The sequence below is a fragment of the Equus caballus genome, chromosome 16, assembly GCF_041296265.1.
Source record: "Equus caballus isolate H_3958 breed thoroughbred chromosome 16, TB-T2T, whole genome shotgun sequence".
Taxonomy (NCBI): Eukaryota; Metazoa; Chordata; class Mammalia; order Perissodactyla; family Equidae; genus Equus; species Equus caballus.
This window is the reverse complement of record NC_091699.1, coordinates 21,920,534-21,936,552: the sequence shown is the minus strand read 5'-3', so window position 1 is coordinate 21,936,552 and position 16,019 is coordinate 21,920,534.

The window sequence follows — 16,019 nt, the reverse complement described above, 5'->3', positions numbered from 1 at the left end:
TAGGAGGCAAAACCAGTTATTCCTTATGAGGGTTACTCCTCTGCCCAGTTGTTGAGGGCAAATCTTCATTGTTACTCAAATCTGTTTGAACTTATTTCAACTCTGGTTCATTACTCCTTTCCTTTACTCCTGGAACATTTTAATTTTCCTTTTAAAAATCAGCCTAAAGGGGCCGGCCCGGTGGCGCAGCGGCGCTTAAGTCCGCACATTCCACTTCGGCGGCCCGGGGTTCGCCAGTTCGGATGCTGGGTGCGGACATGGCACTGCTTGGCAAGCCGTGCTGTGGTAGGCGTCCCACACAGAAAGTAGAGGAAGATGGACATGGATGTTAGACGAGGGCCAGTCTTCCTCAGCACAAAGAGGAGGATTGGCAGCAAATGTTAGCTCAGGGCTAATCTTCCTCAAAAAAAAAAAAAAAAAAAAACTGCCCCAAACCCCTCATATTAATATGAGCAATGAAAAACAACATAAAGTGCAATACTTTGTAGTGTAATCCCCCTCTAAGAGGAAGCCAGTGCTCACACTCAAGAACTGAGGTACCAAGGAGCAAATTCAGTTAGTGAGCAGAGGAAGATTCTATAGTCAATGGGAAGCACAGGATTTGTAGTCAAAAATGCCTGGGTTTGAGTCAGTTCCTCTATCTTTCCTGAGCTCAGCTTCCCCATCTATAAAATGGGGATAACAACAGTGTCTGCCTCTTAGGGCTATGGTGAGGAGTAATTGATACAATGTACATGATGCCTAGTACCTGGCACATAGGAAGTGGTCTCTTAAACCACGGCTGTTACTACCATCACTGTTGTTACTCTGTTCTTGCTCTACTAGTCAGGCAACCCGGCAGATCATTTTGGAAGACCAGCCCTTGAAATCTCCCTCCATGTCTTTAAGGCCACATGGCTCTGATCGGCAGATACACTGCAGCTTACACGGATATCATAGCAGGATTTTTGTGTCCTGGAATGTGAGAGAGTTTTCTTTTTTCTGCTTTCACAGAAGGGTTTATATGAATCTTGCTCCATATTCTCCTGGATCACAGAGTGACAACTAAATGGTGTGGAAAAGACTGTTTCCTTAAAGTGTTAACTTTGGTGAAAGAGAATGAAAGTTACAAGGGGCTTCTTTATCACTATTTGTTTTGGGAAATAGGAAAACTTTATGCAGGTCTGCATCACCAGTTGACGTGACTCAAAGCTCACAGCAAATGATGTAATGTAGCCAGGGCTCAAGCCTGGAAGTTGCTCTTTGGTATTATCGTTAAAAAATAGCTCAGGGGCCGGCCCCGTGGCCAAGTGGTTAAGTTTGTATGCTCTGCTTGCAGCAGCCCAGGGTTTCACTGGTTTGGATCCTGGGCGCGGACATGGCACCACTTGTCAGGCCACGTTGAGGCAGCATCCCACATGCCACAACTAGAAGGACCTGCAACTAAGATATACAACTGTGCACCAGGGGGGATTTCAGGAGATAAAGCAGAAAAAAAAAAAAAAAAAGATTGGTAACAGTTGGTAGCTCAGGTGCCAATCTTTAAAAAAAAAGCCCAACCCCAAGGGGTCTGTTCAGTGGCATAGTGGTTAAGTCCACTGCACTTTGCTTTGGCAGCCCTAGTTTGCAGGTTCGGATCTGGGGGCAGAACTACACTACCCATCAAGCCACGCTGTGGCAGTGACCCACATATGTAATAGATGTTAGCTCAGAGTGAAAAAAACAATAGCCAAGGGGCTGGCCCCGTGGCCGAGTGGTTAAGTTCGCGCGCTCCACTGCAGGCGGCCCAGTGTTTCGTTGGTTCGAATCCTGGGCGCGGACATGGCACTGCTCATCAGACCACGCTGAGGCAGCGTCCCACATGCCACAACTAGAAGGACCCACAACGAAGAATATACCACGCTGTACCGGGGGGCTTTGGAGAGAAAAAGGGAAAAAAAAAAATCTAAAAAAAAAAAACCAAAAAATAAACAATAGCCAAAAAAATAATGGCCCAAACAATGAAACATTAAGTGAGCATTTTTCTTTTAGTTACTAGTTGAAAGCTCTAAGAACCATTTGTTATATAACTTAATATGTTTACTTTTCTAACAACTAAAAGCAGGTGTATTGTCACTCCTACCTAATTATGTAATCAATATTAAGTTTCTATTATGACTTTGTAGGGTACACTGAGCATAATGTAGTAGACAAGATCAAAGTGATCCTTGACCTCATGGAAGTTATAGCTTAGAGATGGAGAAGGGGGTCAGACAATATTGAACAGCAGCTCATGAAATGTGATATGTGTAATGACTGGGGACAGAATACCATGAAAGCACTAACAAGAACACCTAACTTTCTTGGGACTTGAGCTTGAGAAAGGCTTCTTGGAAGAATTCATATTTATGCCAGCACCTGAAAGATGAGTAGGAGCACATCAGGCAAAATGACAAGGAGGAGAATTCCACATGGAGGAGGCAGCAGGTATAAAGACCAGGTAGTAGGAAGCCAAGTCGGTTCAGGAGGAAGAATCTCATTGTGGCTGGAGCCTAGAGGGTGTGTGTAGTGGGGAGAAATGGCGGAGGTGGATGGCATAGTGGAAAGATGTAAAACTTCGAGGTAGGAAGGGGCTTGTAATGAGGAATACCTAAATATCTGAAAGGTATAATGCTGGACTTGGGAAGAGGAGGACCAATCTGTGTTTGAATCTTGGCTTTGAATACAACTGATCTCCATGACCCTGAGTTTATTACTTTCTTAGGTGAAGAGAATAATATTTACCTCACAGGGCAATGTGAGGTAAATAAAGTGAAACAAATGAGAGAACATACTAAAGGGCCAAATATAATCCTGGCACAAAGTCAGTGCTCTTGAAATGTCAGTGAATGTATAAAGGCAAATACACACATGTACACACACACACGACACAGAGGTGTTAGAAGGATGTGGATGTTTAGCCTGTTATTTCCGGAGAACCACATTCATTGGAATGCATGCACATGCATATTTCTTTGTACATAAATTGTCATCGGCTCAGTCTGTGGAGGAGGTTGTCCATCTTTGGTACAGAAGACAGACATTTTCTCTCTCCCTGCAGTGAGAGAACATCAGGTAATTATGTTTCTGAAGAATGAGTCTGTATTCACTTCGTATTGCTGCCATAACAAATTACCACAAATTTAATGGCTTAAAACAACACAAATTTATTATCTTACGGTCTGGAACGAGTTTCAATTAAGGAGTCAGCAGGGCCATGTTCCTTCTGGAGGCTCTGGGGAGAATCCATTTTCTTGCCTTCCAGCTTCTAGAAGCTGCCTGCATCCCTTGACTTATGACCCCTTCCTCCATCTACAAAGCCAGCAGTGTAGCATCTTTCAATTTCTTTCTTACCCTATTTCCTTTTATAAAGACCCTGTAATTGCGTTGCAACTACCCAGATAATCTGAGGTAATCTCCCCATCTCAAAATGCTTACTTACTTACATCTGTAAAGTCCCTTTGCCATTACCAAAAAAGGTAACATTTTTACAGGTTCCAGGGAGGGGGCCGTTATTCTATGTACCATAGGGTCTTTCTTTTCCTGGAGGAATGAGGAAACAATAACCTTGTTGCTTAAAATTAGGGCTCCGGTTTTCATGTGGATCAAGGCTCTCCCTGATTGGCCATCAAGGGCTATGGTGGGAGAAGAGAAAAGAAGGTGGCTTCCCTCTTCCTCCACCATCCTGCTGCCCCTCACTCCTGCTCTCCAGCCGCTCAGGGCCTTCTAGGCTTCCTGGTGGCACAGGCCTGGGCCCTCAGCCTGAATGCCGACCATCTTCACTCAGTTAACTCCTCCTCAGCCTTCAGATCTGTTTAGCTACCACTTCTTCAGAGGTTCAACTTCCTCTGTTCTTGGGGATTGAGCTGGGGCCCCATGCTGGAATAATGGTGGGGCCACTCCTGATAAGGGACATATCCATTTGTATATTCATTCATTTAACAAGTATTTATTGAGTGCTGTTACAGGCTGGGGGTCTCTCGAAGCAGATGCTGATGCAGAGTTGAGGTGCCGTATGTTTATTAGAGATCAACATTTGTGAAAAGGAGGAGGGCAAAGATTTGGGAAGGAGGAGGAGTCAAATGGTGATGTAGGCCCCCCAAAATTCCAGCCATCCCAAGGAATGGGTGTCTGGAGTGAGCTGCGTCAGGGTCCACCTGGCACGGCCTGGGGTTGGTGGGCCTCAGGATGAGTGGCTCTGGGCAAGGCAGCTGTCTGCAGTGGAGGCAGATCCTAAAGCAGCTGATGGCTGGATGCCTTCAGCTGACCACATCCCCTACAGTTGGGCAGCAAATCCGCCCTTGACAGGGGTTTTGGGAGGCACATCTCTGTGTGCTCACCACAAACACCTTCTATGGACCCAGAAATTTTCTAGGCATGAGAGAGCAAAACAGATGAAAATCCCTGCCCTCCTGCATTTTACAGTATGGTGGAGGGAGACAAACAAACAAGTAAATATGTACTGTGTAGACGGTCATGAGTGCCATAGAGAAAAATAAAGCTAGTAAGGGGGGATAGAGAGTGTTGGAGGGAGTGTTGCAATGTTTAGAATGGGGTCAAGGAAGGCCTCCATGAGAAGGTGACATTTGAATGAAGAGGCACAGATGGTGCCATGCGGATATCTGGGAAGAGTCTCTGGGCAGAAGGAAATGCAAGGTTCAAATTCCCTGAAGTAGGAGCAGTGAGGTCACTGTGGCCGGGGCAGGGGTCTGAGGGGGAGAGTTAGAGAAGCTGAGTTCAGAGGAGCAATGGGTGGGCTGAGGCAAGATGCTCTAGGGCCTTGGGAGCTATTCTGATGACTTCAGCTTTATGTGCAGTAAGATAAGAAGCCACTGGATGGTTCCGAGCAGAAGAATGATATCATATGATTTACAACTATTTTAAAAAACTTAGCAGTAGTGCTAAAAATGGTGCTGTAATTATAAAGAAAAAACAAGAACAAATTGCAGAGTCATCCTGGGGTAGCTTGAAGAGGTTACCTGGAGACACCTGGGGAAGACATCTAGCTCTCGCACTTATCCAGGGAGTTAGAGGGGACCCAAGAAGGACCACAGGGTCGCTGGACAAGAATGAGCAAAACCAAGGGGCTGAACAGGCAATTTCAAGGTTGAGACTCAGTAAATACAATGACAAGTTGATTCTGATTAGTTGCTGCACCTTTGACTCCTTTTCTGAGGAAAAAACATGGTTGTGTCACAAGTCAAAGTACTTCCGAGCTTTCCTGTTTTGCTTCTTTGCTTGATTTGCTATAGTGTAGTGTGTCTATTCACATTTGCAAGGGATGACTGTAAGAAGTGAGCTGATAATTTGTCAATGGGAAAGGACCTCTAGCTCTTTTTCACCCATGGAATATTTCCATTGGATCACTACCATTTTAGAGGAACTATATCTGTGTTACTCCACCTTCTTTAGCATGTGAAGTGATAAACATTAGTACTTTTCAGTTTTGTTGATCCAACCTTCATTCAATGAGTACTTATGGAAGCTACCATGTGCCAGCATTTGGATATACAATATGCTGGTGACAAAAGGATGGGTATGGAATTTGACAAAAGGCTGATAGTCTAGAGCTGTGATTCTCAAATTGCCATCCTGGACCAGCTACAGCGACATCACTGGAACTTGTTAGAAGTGCTAATTTTTAGACTGTGCCCAAGACATACTAATTATCTGTTGTGAAAGTGGGGTCCAGCAATCCAGGTGATCTTGAGGAATGCTAAAATTTGAGAACACTGCTCTAGAGATGACAAAACTAAAGATTGTAACACAGTGGTATGCCAGAAGGAAGCCCCAGGTGCTGGGTGAACCCAGAGGAGGTAGTCCTAAGTTGTTTCAAAGGCAGACCACTTCCAAGAGGATGGGCTGCCTGAGAGGAGCCTTAAGGACAATGCAAATTAACTAGGTAGAGGAAGTGGAAAAGGACCTCCAGGCACAGGGGCCAGGCCTGCTGTGGAGGACAAATGCTGGCACCACTTGTTCAAAAAGTAGTCTTTACTATGTATATTAAAGCTTTTGTTCTTATTAATCAGGGTGGAGGGCATTCATCTGGTCTCTGATGCATATCCATTCTCTGGAAACCAGGAACATCAGTCAGAAGAGAGGAGAAATAAGATTATCAGGAACTAAGAAGAGACCTCTGCCCCACTCAGAGACCAGATGTCTGAAGAAACTGCGTTCCAAACATGGTTTCCTGCATGCCTGCACATCCTGTCCCCTGTATAACTGGCCTGTAGTGTTTGTTCTGGAAGATGGGCTTTAAGGACAGTAGTCCCCATCTTCCAGTTTTGTAACAAAAATGAATAAACTCTTTCTATTCCACCAACTTGCCTCTTGACTTTTTGGCTAGTCTTGCAGCAAGCAGAACAAGCCCATCGCTCAGTTACACAAAGACCACACTGCATGTAGTCTCCTATGGCCACAGGATTGGGTGCCTGGTGGGCTCTCAGGATGGAAAGTGACAAATAAAAATGGCAAGCAATAGGATATATTGGAGAATATGAGGAAGCCATTTGGTATAAACCTAATTCGGCCTGACCTTGTCTTTCCAAAAGGGCTTGACCGTGGCTGTTGAGCATGCATTGTATATCTGCTTTAGATATTCCCTATGGCAAGAACAAAGGCCCTTGAGATAAAGGTGCAACTTCCCTCCCCCTCCCAATGTTGGCATTATCTTAAGGATTAAGCATCTTTCCTTAGGCTAGGAACTGATTGCTGGGCTCACCTGTGACCACCCAGCTTGAGACAATAGGCTTGCCTCCTGCTACGCCCTCTGAGATAGCAGACCCACTACCTGCTGTGTCCATCAAGCACTGTGCCTTCAGGGCAATCTTGTGACTATTGTGGGAGGGACATTTCAATCATATGTGAAACGTTCTGTATGGGGGTATATAACCACTCTGTGCACCCCACTTCTTCGGTGCCCTTTCTTCCCTGGGCCATGGTCCTCAGATTTCAGCTCAAAATAAACTCACCCAAATTTTCGTTTATAGATTGCTTATGGATTATTTTCATTGACAAAAGGTAGGTAGATATTAAGATTTTTAAGTACTATCCCTAAATAATTCTTCTGGCTTTATACCCCCCAAAAGACTATTGCCAAACTCTTGGTGATAATAGCTGGAAGAAGTCCATAGAGTGGAAGAGGATCAGAATCACCTTCTAGAGCTCTGTCCTCTAATCTCAGACTCCTGCCATCACAGTCATGGCTCATGTTAAAGCGGGAATGTTTGGTTCAACCTACTGCCTGAAGGGCTGGTTCCTCCTGAGATGCATCAAGGAGGATTTCTTGTCTTTCTGCTTCTTGAGGGGATGCTGACACTGTACTTCTCCAGAACCGATGCCTCGGGGATGGTGGGGACCCTGAGCCTTCTGTGGAAGTGCCTGTGAATCAGACATGTATCCTGGGCCTGCTCTCTCTCGGGCTCCTGCTCCCCAGGCTGCTTTCTCAGCAGTCGCCCTTGAAGCATTTTCCTGTGTTTTTGGTCCTTCATACCTTTATTACCCTAGTCCTTTGTCTGTACTTCTCCTTGCAGTTCTTTGGCTGATAGTTAGGTATTCTGTAGCTAGATTACAGTACTTGGAGAGTGAAGCTTTTCCAATATTTTGCCCCTCTGCTGTGATAACTTCTCTAACTAGAGGTAAAGTATAAAATTGATTTCGCGATTTCAATGTTAAATAAATTATAAGCTTCCAAATGGCCTAAACTTGCATTTTCTGCTTGATGTTTAAGATACTTGCTTACCAATTTTTTTTTCTAAAAGATTTTTACTTTTTTTCTCTATGGGTCTTTTATCATTGCCTTGAAGGACTCCTGTTAAAAGGTATAGTTTTACAAATCATTTTTCAATTGTGAGAATTCAAAGTGGATTTGTTAGGCTTTTAGGCTCTGAGATTATAGGAGTCAGATTCCAAGGTGTTTAAGTGGAATTGTTTGTTTGCTTTATTCTCTGCTGTCTCTGGCAGGTGCTTGTAACCCTGTAGTTAGGTATTGGGAAGTTCATTTCCAAGGCAGGAGAAAATTCTGGATTGACTCTTAGCTGCATTTCAGTGACGTTCTTTTTCCTGGTGCACCAAGTGTGAGCAGTGGAGTATACCACCAATATAAAAAGCTGTCAACAATGTCCCTTTCCCCTTAATTGTATTCACCGTGCACCTGGACAGTCTGCAGTCATGCACTATGATTCTTTCAGGGTGCTGTTGTCTTCAAGGTATCCATGACTTTTCTTTCCTTATAAAACTCAATCAGATTGACTTCTGGAATGGTGGTGTGAGGAGCATACTGGACCTTCTCCTTAGCAAAACAAATGTAACTTCTGAAAATATAATAAATAAGTAATTATATATACGATACGTATATATAAATATTTAAATATATTTTATATAATTACATAATTATGTGTATATAATTTTTATAAGTTAAATGGTTGACATTAAAATCTCTGGAAAGTGTCCTAAGGGCATATAGAAAATGGAGAAATATTAAAAAATGTACTAAACCTTGGTAAAAACAGTGAAGATCTGTAGCATTTAAGCCATGACCTGCTCCCATTCCCTTCTCTTCAGCTCAGTGTAATAGAAACCATATACCAGGCATGTACAGCCAAGGAGACATGCCTCTCTCTTGCCCAGCTGCCAGTCCACAGCCACCATTCACCCCAGGAGGGGCTTTCCACTAGCATCTCTCATCCCCCAGCTACCATCTTTCTGTTGCAGAAGCTCTATTCTGGGCAGGTGCTGCTGAGAGGACTGGTCTCCCTTCCGTTATCCAGTCCCACTCCTAGGGTGGAAGCGCTACCTCAGGCATGGCAGGCCAAGAATACTGGACCCTAAAACACCCACTTCAGCTTCCTTATAAGGTAGGGATTATAAGCAAGCTCTTCGCTCCATGCCAGGAGGGGCAAGATGAGAAGACCCAGGGCTTCCATTGTTACCTGAATCCCTACTCACAGAGCAGGATGTCACTCTAGGAGAAGCAAACCATTGTCCATGCCTGCCCCCTACCCTGCTCCATTGCATTTACACAGAGATACTGCTCAGTGGGATAATCGGGCCATAAAAACAGAGAGCTCCACAGATCTCCCTAGGGGGACTGACTTTTTTTGGAGCAAAGAGTGGGGAAATTCGTGCCTAGAGGTGTTGTCAATAAAAATGAAGATCTTGGGGGTGACCAATTAGTATTGTGCCTTCAGGCTGGTAGCTCCATGATAGCAATAAGCGAAATGGAGGACCAGCTAGAAGTTTAACAAAGAGAACCAGGGAATGAGGCAGCCAAGAAAAGCTCTTCTGAAGTCTGAGCAGCCTCAAAGACTGGCAAAACTCTGCCACTGAAAATAGGCTCTAACTTAATTGGATAAGACTGTGGAGCAATTTATGCCCCAGGGCTTTGTCAAAAACAATAAAGGAATCAGATATTAATTAATGGAAACCAACAGCTGGGTGTGATACCAATAGGGGCAGATCAGCTCAGATGCCCATGAAAACTGTGTGCACATCCAGGGCTTTATCCTCTGAGGAGCGATTTCAGAGGTTGCACACTGTGGATGAAACAGACTTCAATGAAATATTCTGCCTAGGTCACTAAACAAATAAAAAGGAAGCAAGAAAACAATAACAAGACCTGGGTTGGGGGGGAAGGTGGTCATGGTTCAGTATCCAGAGTTGCTATAATATATCATTTAAAATGTCCAGTTTTGCATGAGGTAAGGCTGAATACTCCCCAAATCTGATGAAAAATGTTAATCAATACAACCCAAGAGACTCAAAGAACTTCAGGTAGGATAAACGCAGAGATCCACAGTCAAACATATCATAGTCAAATGTTGAAAGCCAACGTCAAAAAGAACATTTAGAAAGTGGAAAAAAAGGGCTCATTATTGTTAATCCAATAAGATTAACAGGTGACTTAGCATCAGCAGCAACGCAGGCTGCAAGGCTTTGGGATGGCACAGTCAAGGTACTGAAAGAGAATAACTATCAACCAATGATCCCACGACCAGCAAAACTATTTTTCAAAAGTAAAAGTGAAACAATGATATGCCCAGACAAACAAAAACTGAGGGAATTTATTGCTAGCAATCACATCTTAGAAGAAATACTCAAGAAAGTTCTTCAGGCTGAAAGCAACTGAGAGCAGATTCAGATTCAAATCCACACAAAAGAGCAAAAAGCAGTGGTAAAGGTAATTATGTAGGTAATTATAAAAAAAAATACAATTGAATATCTCTTCTCTAAACTGATTTAAAAAGCGCTTGCATAAACAATATACACATAATTGCATTTTTAGGTCTATAATGTATAGAAATGTAATGTATTTGAAAATAACAGCACAGAGGCAGTGGGTGGGAACTGAACTGTTTTGGAGTAAGGAAATGATGGCAGATGGTAACTTGAAAACACAGGAAGAATTGAAAAGAACCAGAAATGGCAAATAATAAGGTTAATATAACAAAATCTATAAATATATATTTGCCCTTCTTTCTTCTCTCAGCTTCTTTAAAAGACATAAAATTACATGAATACTTATAAAAACGTATGGTTGGGGTTGTAACATATATCAATGTGATGTGTGCAACAACAATAGCACTAGAAGAGGGACAAGGGTTGGAGCTATATTAGTGTTTCTACCTCTCACCAAATTAGCTTAGTGTGTAAGTTTTGATGCACGTTATAAGCCTTAGAGCAACTACTAAGAAAACAACTAAAAAAAATACGTAGTTAAAAATTATTAAAAGGAATTAGAACTCTCATACATTGCTCACTGTGTTTTAAAATGATGCAGCCACTTGGGAAAACCATTTGGCAATTCCTTGAAGCATTAAACATAGAGTTATCATATGGCTCAGCAGTTTTACTCCTAGGTATATACCCAAGAGAAATAAAACATATGTCCACACAAAAATGTATATATGAATGTTCATAACAGCATTATTTATAATGGCTCAAAAGTATAAACAACCCAAATGCCCATCAATTGATCAATGAATAAATAAGATGTGGTTTGTTAATACAGTAGAGTATTATTTGGAAACAAAAAGGAATGAAGTATTGATATACGCTACAACATGGATGAACCTTGGAAATATGCTAGGTGAAAGAAGCCAGACACAAAAGGCACATATTGCATGATTGCACTTCCATGAAGCATCACCAACAGGCAAATTTATAGAGAAAAAGTAGATTAATGAGTTACAAGGGCTAAGGAGAGTAGGGAGTGGGGAGAGGCTGCTAATGGGTGTGGATTTCTTTCTGGAATGACAAAAATGTCCTAAGGTTCTATTGTGTTGATGATTTCACAACTCTGTGAACATACTAAAAAACACTGAATTATACCGTGGGGGATTGGAATTGGCCACCCAAGGTATGTCTCTTTGGCATGAGGATTATTTTGGGCTGGTTACTTTTAAAAACTGCAGACAGGAAAGAAACTCTGAAAAGCAGAGTTTACTTACCGTTTGTTAAGAAACATTTACATTGTAAAGGAAATCTCCATCTGTAAATGTGTCTCCCTCTCTGTACAGGAAGAAGGAGGGATGACACTATCTCTAGAAACTCTTATCAAAGCAGAAGGCAAGGACTTAAATCTGCATAACAACCTGACCCTTGTTTACTGCACTTCTCTGGTAATCTCCTGTAACTGACTCCCCCAACCCCCAACATCCTCTTTTGTCTTTAGCTAAAGATGATATTTAAGGTTGTGGCTTCTGCCATTTTGGTGAGTTGCTCAGGTTGCCTGAGCCTCTCCCATGTATACATGTTATAAAGCTTTGTTTAATTTTCTCCTATTATTCTGTCTCATTCATTCTTCAGCCAGAAGAACCGAGCGGGTAGAGGAAATGTCTTCCTCCTCTATAATACACTTTAAAAATGGTGAACTATATGGTATGTGAATGATATCTTAACAGAACTATTAAAAAAAATCATTCCAAATCATGGTCCATACTTTTTATAAAGTAGAGTGTAAGTTAACACCATTCAAGGCCAAAACTTTATCCCTTCCAGCTCACTGTGAAGTTAATGTATAGGTACACTGATTACCTCTATTTTACCAGTGAGGAATCTGAGGCTTAGACTAATCAAGCCACTTATTGAAGTTCCCACATATAATTAGGTAAAGAATTGCTGGGAATACAACTCTTCTAAGTCCAGGAACCCTGTTTTCCCTAATGTGTCACACATTTCTCTCAAGAGGGTCTGTGGGTCTCATTGCCACTATTTTGCCTCAACCCTCAAAACAACAAGACCCCAAAACGTTAGTTTTTATAAAGTTCTTGAAAAATATTGAAAATTATAAAGAAGACAATGAGTGAATAACACCACCCAGAAATAAAACTCTATGACCGATTTTAATATAATTATCTTGTTTTTCCTCTGAGTATCTATGAATACATATTCATTTTTAATATAATTCACATCACACCATATATATAATGACTTAGCTCATTTTAAAAAATTAATATCTCTAGTAATTCCCCATGGCATTGTCCTTCAGAAGCAAAATTTAATAACTGTCTAATATTTACTCTTATGTATACATTATAATTTATTTAATGCTTTCACTGTTGGACATTCAAATTGATTCAAGTTTTTTTACTGTGAGAAAAGTGCTAGAAACCTTTGTCTGAATTTGACTATTTACTTAGAAAAAAGCCCTAGAATGTGTGAACTTTTAAAAGGGTCTTCATGTGTATAGCCAAATTGTTATTCCAAAAGGTTACATGAATTTTTCGTATCAAGAAAGCATTTACAAGGAAGCTGTAAAGGCTAGCAGTGAAGTGCAACAGTCAGAAAATTTGGGCTCAAAACCTGGCTCCACCATGTCCTAAGTGTATGAGTCAGAGTTGTCCAAAGAAACAGAACCACAGTGTGTGTGTGTGTGTGTGTGTAGACAGATGCTGAGAGAGAGCACGAAAGGGATTTATAAGGAATTGGCTCATGTGATGGTGAAGACTTGATAAAACCAAAATTTGAAGGGGTAGGCTAGTAGGCTGAAGACCCAGGGAAGAGTTGTAGTTCGAGTCCCAAGGCCATCTTTCTTCCATGAAGGCCTTTAACTGCTTAGATCACACGCATATTATAGAGGGTAATCTGCTTCATTCAAAGCCCACCAGTTTAAACATTAATCTCATCCAAAACACTCTCACAGTAACTCAGAATAAGGGTGACCATGTATCTGGGCACAGCGGTCAAGCCAAGTTGATGCATAAAATTTACCATCACACTAAATGTGTGTCTTGTGTGGTCTCTCTACCTCTGTTTCCTCATCCAAAAAGAGAGTAATGATATATTTACTCTAAAGAGTTGGGGAAAAAATAAAAGAGTAAAATAGATGAAACATATCTGGCACAGAGTAAGCACACAGCAGCTATTAGCCTTTATATTATCATATCACCTTGTCATTACTAACAATTCTTACCATTTGGAAAATTTTGCTAATTTTAAAACTAAAATTTAGCTCACTGTTTATTAGCCACTTGGATTTTCTCCTCAAGTTGACTTTATATATATATATATATATCCTTTGCTAATTTTTTGTTGAGGCTTTTGTATTTATTTTTTTGTCAATAAATATAAATTTTGAGATTTTAGATCTATTAAATGTCTATATGATTATTTTATTTAATTTTTATCAAAGCTATTAAATATATATAGATTTATATTATATTATCTTATATATTCATGCTGTATATAAATATTCTATTTATAAATATTTGTATATGTTTTGGATCTTTTAGCTGGCAGGTTGCTTGTGGGCAGGCACTACATCCTATATTGTTTTATGTCCTCCTAAGCAACCTTCAAATAGATGCTTATGAAAGGATATGCTTAGGAGACTTGAGTTCCACTTGGAAATACACTAATGGCATTGAAGATTGCCGTCCTAAAATCCTTTCCCCAAGCAAAGCAACCTTTCCTCTAGCCTCATTTATTTCTCTTCTTTCTCTTTGCTTTTTCTTTCTGCATGCCCTGCTGCTGTCATCTTGTCATCTTCCTTCTGAGCTGAGTCCCAAAGGGAGGACTAGTTGCATAGTCTTGATCCTGGGGCCCCTGGAGAAACCTTTGGTTAAATGTTATATCTTCTATTGAATGCTTCTGTAGTATCTTCTATAGTATGCTGTATCCTCTATTGAATGTATCCTCTACTGAATGGTTATCATGACAGGCACTTTTCTAAGCACTTTATATACATAAGCCCATATAATTCTCACGATAGCTTTATGAAGTATTATTACCACTTTAAAAAAAATTATTGAGGTCATAATGGCTTATAACTTTATATAAATTTCAGGTCTACATTATTATATTTCAGTTTCTGTATAGACTGCATCATGTTTACCACCAATAGTCTAGTTTTTATCTGTCACCATACATATGTGCCCCTTTACCCCTTTTGCCCTCTCCCCACCCCCTTCCCTTCTGGTAACCACCAATCTGTTCTCCTTATCTATGTGTTGTTTGTCTTCCACATATGAGTGAAATCATGTGGTATTTATCTTTCCCTGTATGACTTATTTTGCTCTGTATCATACCCTCCAGGTGCATCCATGTTGTCACAAATGGCATGGTTTTGTCTTTTTTATGGCAGAGTAGTATTCCATCGTATATGTATTTACCACATCTTCTTTATCAGTTCATCCAATGATGGGCAATTAGGTTGCTTTGAAGTCTTCACTATCGTGAATAATGCTGCAATGAACATAGGGGTGCATGCATCTTTTAGAATTCATGTTTTCATGTTCTTTGGATAAATACCCAGAATTGGAATAGCTGGATTTTGGTATTTCTATTTTTAATTTTTTGAGGAGCTGCCATACTGTTTTCCATAGTGGTTGCACCAATTCACATTCCCACTAACGGTGCAGAAGGATTACCTTTTGTCCATATTTTTACCAACAGTTGCTATTTCTTGTCTTTTTAATAATAGCCATTCTAACAGGAGTGAGGTGATGTTTCACTGTGGTTTTGATTTGCATTTTCCCAATGATTAATGTCAGGACCTTTCCATGTACCTGTTGGCCAGCTGTATGTCTTCTTTGGAAAAATGTCTCTTCAGTCCCTCTGCACATTTTTTAATTAGATTGATTGTTTTTTGCTATTGAGTTGTATGAGTTCTTTATGTATTTTGGTTATTGACCCCTTATCAGATACGTGATTTGCAAATATTTTCTCCCATTCAGTAGATTGCCTTTTCAATTTGTTGATGATTTCCTTTGCTGTGCAGAAGCTTTTTGGTTCAGTGTAGTCCCATTTGTTTATTTTTGCTTTTGGTGTCAGATTAAAAGAATCGTCACTACAACTAATCTCAAGGAGCTTACCATCTATGTTTTCTTGTTTTGTGATTTCACATATTACATTCATGTCTTTAATACATTTTGTGTTAATTTTTGTGTATGGTGTATGATGGTCTAATTTCATACTTTTGCATGTCGCAAATGGCACAATTTTGTCTTTTTTTAATGGCTGAGTAGTATTTAAATGAGGAAACAAAGGCACAGAGAGACCTCAGAGCTAACAAGGAGTTCCTAGGTACCCACCTGGGCATGCTGGCTTGCGTTCATGCTCTGAATGACTGCACAATACAGCCTGCCTGGAAATTATAATGAAATCCTATAAGGCATGGTGAAGTAAATGCTAAATGGAAGAAGGATATATTTTGACCAGGTCTTAATGGGAATGGAGAAGCAGAGAGGGAGGAAAATGTACCTTTGTTTTACATAAACCATATTCTCAACTAGTGAGCACAACACAAGTCTTGATCTGAGAGCAAGAGGTATAAAACAGGAATAAGGACATGGCAGTTACTGTTATGTAGTCTCCAACATGTAAGCAGCGAGGACTGCTGGCCATCTGTGGGAAGCCATTGATCCTGGTCATATTTGATTTGGTACTAGTAATTGGAAATCTTAAAATAATATGCTGCTTACTTCCAGAGCAGGCTATAAAGGTTCAAGTCTGCACCCCTAGGGAGTTCAAATTATCCAGGAGATGGGCATGCCAACCAGTAGTCTCAATGCATTATGAAAATG